General features: G+C 36.4%; 1 protein-coding gene across 2 annotated transcripts in view; it reads right to left on the reverse strand.

Annotated features, from left to right (window-relative positions):
• Nucleotides 1-6,000, reverse strand: part of OSBPL1A (oxysterol binding protein-like 1A) — a 182,137-nt gene that overhangs the window by 128,778 nt on the left and 47,359 nt on the right. The gene's annotated exons all lie outside the window — the stretch shown is intronic.

The raw sequence follows: 6,000 nt of genomic DNA on the forward strand, positions 1-6,000 counted from the left end.
ACCAGATAAATCAAGATTACTTCCTTATCAAGATACTTAACTAATCACAGGTATGAAAGGCCATTACTCGGCATACCCCAGCATTCTAAAGCTATTTAGCTGGAGGACAGATCCGCAGGACAGCTCACAAACTAAGGGTGTGATAATGGTCCACATTTGAGGACAAAAGGAAAATGCAGTAATAGAGAAACAACTTGCAAAGTATTGTGGTGATTTTTTCAACATTACATAAGCAAGCACTTTGTTTTGTCAGAGAAATAAAATGGAATTTGGTTTCTCAAAATTATTGAGCTCTGGAGTGAGGAGGACACTATAAGAAAGATGCAAGAAGCTAAAATAAAAAGTAACTTCAAATAGCTTGTAACTGCTAGAGAAACAGAAGCCACCTATACACATTGAAAGCAAGAAAGAGCCCTTTCAAAATAAGGTGTCAGACTGGAATTCTACCTCTGATTATGCAATGAGTTAATATTTTCTATCAAATAACATTTTCGTAAATACCAAATACCTGGTATGTGTTGGACAATGATTTCTAGAAACACCTCCCAATGAGAGTCTATTATGTACCAATGAATATGCTGGGCATATTCAACACTGAACAAGGCAGGAAAAATTGCGCGGGGCCAGGGGAAACCAGGAAAGGCATAAGGGAAAGACAAAGTTGTAGCAAGTAGTCAGTATATTTTACCAGTATTTTTTAGAGAAATGATTTCACAGAGAATGACTGGGTAACCACTTTAGAATGGGAATTCAGGGACCGATCAGAAATGTTCCCTCTGAGGAAGGGATATTTAAGCTGAAAGGTAGGTCCAGCCCTATGAAAATACAAGAGAACAGCACTCCAGCAGAGAAAATGGCTGATGCAAAGGCCCTACAGTAGAACAATTTAGTGAATGAGGTGAAAATCAGAGAAGTAGAAAGTGTACACAGCATGTCAGTTCTGTACGCGAGACATCTGTGTGCCAGCATGAGGTATTTGGTTTTCATTCTAAAGATGATGTAAAGCCACTGGAGAGCTTTAAGTAGAAGAGTAATGTGGTGAAAGTTATGCTTAAAACTTTGCCAAAGACTAAAAAAAAAAAAAAAAAAGAGGGAGGTTATAAGATTGGAAAAATGTGAACTTTACCTATTTGATGATTTTGAAAAGCTCTATTATATAAAAAGGATAATGCTATTGTGGTTTTGATATTTTAATTGATCTACTGGGGTATTTACCCATTTAAAGCTTACAATTCGATGGTTTATAGCATAAAATTGTGCAACTATGATGTATGATTATATGTGTTTCATTAAGGAGCCTGTCTCTTTTACAAATATACTGAAATATTTATAAATGAATGATAAATACAGAATCGTTTCAAAATAATCTATAGAGTATGAGGTGGATGAAGAAAGCCAAAAGGAGAGTGAACACTGATAACTCCTGAAGGAGGGTAATAAGTATGTTAATTATACTATTCTATTTAAGTGCTGATAATTTCCATAATTAGAATAAAAAGCTCACCATAGTTGCTGTAAGGAAAAGTTAGTAAATTTGGTCCAGTAAAGCAGAGAAACTAAGTACAAAGCAAAAATCTGTATACCAAGGGTCAGTAGCAAAACAGACAGTAATTAAAAAAAAAAAAAAGCCTAAAATGAAAATAAAATAAATGAAGGCAAAATTACGTTAAAAAAAAAAAAAACTGAGACAGTAAATAGTGTGGAGAGAACTACTTGGTTTGGGATTTCTTTTCCAGGTTGAGTTATAGAAATGCTGGTTGGTAAAACTGGAACTGATCATATTACTTTCTAGTGGGGGAAAAAAACTTACAAATGTTAACTGAGAAATTAATCACATTAGGTTTTCTAGTTAGCACAAAGGAAGAACGGTCTTAGAAAAAGGCAGGAAGCCTGTCTTTATTCTCTCTATGCAGCGTTTATGAGAAATTATTCCTTTAGGCAGAAAGGAGAGATGTGATTTTTTTTTTTCATAGAATTTTGTCCTAATACCAAAAATAAATTCTGAACTCCTGCCAACTAGCTAAAATCCCAGTTAGAAACCCTCATTCCTAGATTCAAAGCGTGAAGCGCCTGGCACACAGTAAGAATTTAATAAAATGCTTTTTAAACTAAATGGAATAGCCTTGTACCTGACAAGGCACCATAGCCAGCTATTTTGAAATTTGCTTTACTGCCTCTTATCAACCACAACAAATTTAAAAAATAGCAATGATCCAATATTTAAATCAAGCAGACTGATCTCTTAATGGGAGCACTAAAAAAAAAACCAAAATAAAAGTCAACACTCCTCATGTTTATTTACACAGAAAGCAATTTCAATTAGATGCCAACAGTACTTTTACTAGCGCTTAAGAAAATATGGTTAATGTCAACTGGAAGGATAAGCAGATAATGTCAAGGAAAATCCTCAAAAAAGGAGTTGTACGAGGATATTACAGATATTAAAACATTTTTCTAAATCCCATTAAAAGAAGTACAACATTGGTGAAGGGACAGGGTAATGAAACAAAACTAAATTCTTAAAAAGTGTGAGAAAGCTAAAATGAAACGTGAAAAGCCTTGCTTGATAAGTGGCATAAAGAGAAGTAATCAGCGGCCCTCCCTGGTGGCACAGCGGGTTAAAGCACAGCACTGAGAATCTAAAGCCGCTTCCGCATGAGTTCGATTCCCGCCTGCCCCGGAGGAGACCACATGGTGTGGCAGACCTCTCCTGACCCGCCCGCTGCTCCCCTCAGCAGTGTACTTCGCCGATCTGCCTGTTCTGTTCCCCACTCTGTCTCTGGTGAAGCCTCTCACCGCCCCTGAGCCTCTGGCCTGTACCCCAGTTCTGTATGCACAAATAAATCTTAAAAAAAAAAAAAGTGATCAGCCATTTGAAAGCAGCCACATCGATTTTTCTGCTCCACCAGCACCACATTTACCAACAGGGTTGCTTTCCTGAAATTCTCTGCATTTCCCACTCCAGGCACCCTGGCAGCTTTCTTCTTCAAGTACACCAGTGGTGCCCTACCCTGGCGCCTTTACCATTGCTGTCCTTTGCTTCCTGTGCTCTTGCCAGGGGACTCATGGCTCAGTCTCCTACTAAGTTTGGCTACTGGCCCAAAGAGCCTTCAGAAAGGACTTCCGCAGGCCCCTTCCAAAACAGCACCTTCTGCCCACTGAATCCCTACCCATAACCCACTGCACCCTATCTCATATCTCTCCCCCTCATTGTCTGACAATGGTTCCTGGCACAGAGCAGCAGCTCAGCATTTGCTGAGTGATTGGAATGTGATTATAGATGAACCAGGAGACAACAGAGTCAAGTATTTACCAAATCTGTTACCCAAGTTGAAAAGTATTAGAAGAAATCAAAGCAGAGGATCAACAAGTTTCATTACAAATTTAAAGTATCCTTGTTTTATAAAAAATATACTAAGCAAATTTAGTAGTAAGTAGATATAGAAATCATCCTTGCTCTTATCATTCAAGTTTTAGGGAGGAAGATTCTGGGTGAATACTATCCACTTGTGCCACAAAGATTTACTCTCCATATTTATTGTGGTGTTTTCAGAACATGAAAAAACTGTTGATACTTGGTTAAAAAGCAGTATTTTAATAAGCCAAGGCTATTTATAACCTTTAAACTACAAGGAACAGTGGGCACAGAGCTGTTTGCCAGCCCACACTCTCTCCATATTCTCTGAGCATTGCCCTATCCACAGTACCAGGCAAAGGGCCTAATAGCCATGTCTGTGCCACATGGCTTTGTGCTCCTAGCAGCTGACTGTGCTATGGCACACATCTAACGCAAGTGGATCCCATCAGATCATCTCCCACTGAAATTTAAAACTGAGGCCAGGAAATCCTGGAATGGAATTACAAGGGAGTCATTTTCCGTCATGTACACTGGAAAACAAAAACGCTGATCTGCTAAGAGACAGAAATGAGAGACCATGCAATAAGAGAAAAATACACCTTTGATGAGTGACAGCCATCTTGTTTCCTAACAGCTTCCTGGCTCCTGATTCCATCCCTGACTGCTGAATAGCATTTCCTGCTTTTGAATACCACCAGATATTTCTGTACTTCTATTTAATAATAAATGAGATCTATATTTTGCTTGAACTTAAGTTCTAATACTTAAAAAAAAAAAAAAAAACTAGTCTACCATAGAACATTAAAAAGTAAAAACTAGGCTCCCTGGTGGCGCAGTGGGTTAAAAGCACAGCACTAAGAAGCTGAAACCACTTCCGCATGAGTTCGATTCCCGCCTGCCCCGGAGGTGACATGGCGCGGCAGACCTCTCCTGACCCACCCGCTGCTCCCCTCAGCAGTGTACTTCGATCTGCCTGTTCTGTTCCCCACTCTGTCTCTGGTGAACTCTTTCACCACCCCTGAGTCTCTGGCCTGTACCCCAGTTCTGTATGCACAAATAAATAAATCTTTAAAAAAAAAAAAAAAGTAAAAACTAAATCTTTGGATGTTTGGGTTATAGTAGTGAATATTGTGGTACCTTTATTTTCCTCATTTTCACCATAAATAAGCATTATTTAATTTAAAATACTATAAAATATGTATGAAAACAGATTAGAAGGATATACAACATGCCAAAGTAACACTGGGTAGTTTATGATTTTCTTTTTTTAACACTTTATAAATCAGAAGGTTCTTGATTTATCAAGAACACTTAACAGGAACATTCAGCTGTGGTTACTAATGTAAAGAACAGGGTGAAGTATAAGGTGTATTTGAACACCAATAGGCACCAAATGTTTACAGGGTTTTTTTTTTTTTTAACTTAAAATGATATTTCAACTATTAATTGTTTCTCTGGGATACTTTTAAAATCTAAATTTTTAAGAAAGAAACAAACCCACTCCACACAAACACTATTCAAATATGGGAAACTGACAAAGACACTAGCAATCAAACTAAACACCAATTTTATGTGACTCCCTTAGCACTTTTAGGATTCCTTTGCTTAGTTCACAGATAGAAAAACAGTATCAATACTTAACTTTTATCTCCTCATTACCAGTTATGTAATGTCATACTCTCACTCCTCTACCATAGTTCATAGAGCCAATTAGGGAAATCCTTTCCAAATATCTGTGTCCACTTCCCATCACTTTTTAAAATTTGACCCTTCAATGAATGTTAAGCATTCTGCAAACTGCTAAATTTCAGTGGTAATCGTACTTTTTTCCCCACTTTTACTGTTTTTAGGTTTTGCGTGGTTCCTAAAGTGGAATCCCTTACATATCTTTCTATTTTTATTATATAGGACTGCATCGATAAAGTGCTTTTAAATATAATTTTATTCTAAAGTAATGATATATATGCCTATCATTCCTCAATGTTCTTTCCTTTACTCAACATTCTTCTTATCTACAACGATGTATGCAGCTACCATCTTATCTACCTTAATGTAATAGTTATTACAAGTCTTAAACCAGTTTATTTAAGCAGTTAGGTTTCCCTCCACTTTTCCACTATTTTCAATAGAACTAAAATAAACATAGCTTATTTGTGAGTACATTTTATTCATGCAAATGAGTTTTAGTTTAGTTTAAGCTTGACACAAAGTCCTTAATGGTATGCTTTTTGCTATCATGCATATTTGATGTGTAAATATTTAAAATTGAGTAATTCATTTGTCTAATTATTTTTAAGGGTTTTCTACATATTCCAGCTGTAAGACTATGGCATATAGTCCTCTTTGCATTTCCTTTCATATGACAGCTCATCTTTTCATTTTCGTAAGAGTTTGAGCATCAAAACTTTTCAATTTTCCATTTGTGAGATTTTTTAATTGCTCTAAACCTTTATAATTTTTGTCCAAAGTTAAATAACCAATCATTTTTAAATATTCATATAATCAAAAATAATTGTTCATCCTTTTTGTCATATGGAAGAAATCCTTCTAAACCCAAAGTAACTAAGATATTCTATTTTCTTCTAATTTTTTTTCTTTTAAAGATTTATTTGTGCATACAGAACTGGGGTACAGGCCAGAGG

This window comes from Condylura cristata, unplaced genomic scaffold (assembly GCF_000260355.1).
Source record: "Condylura cristata isolate star-nosed mole 26May11 unplaced genomic scaffold, ConCri1.0 scaffold00016, whole genome shotgun sequence".
Classification (NCBI taxonomy): Eukaryota; Metazoa; Chordata; class Mammalia; order Eulipotyphla; family Talpidae; genus Condylura; species Condylura cristata.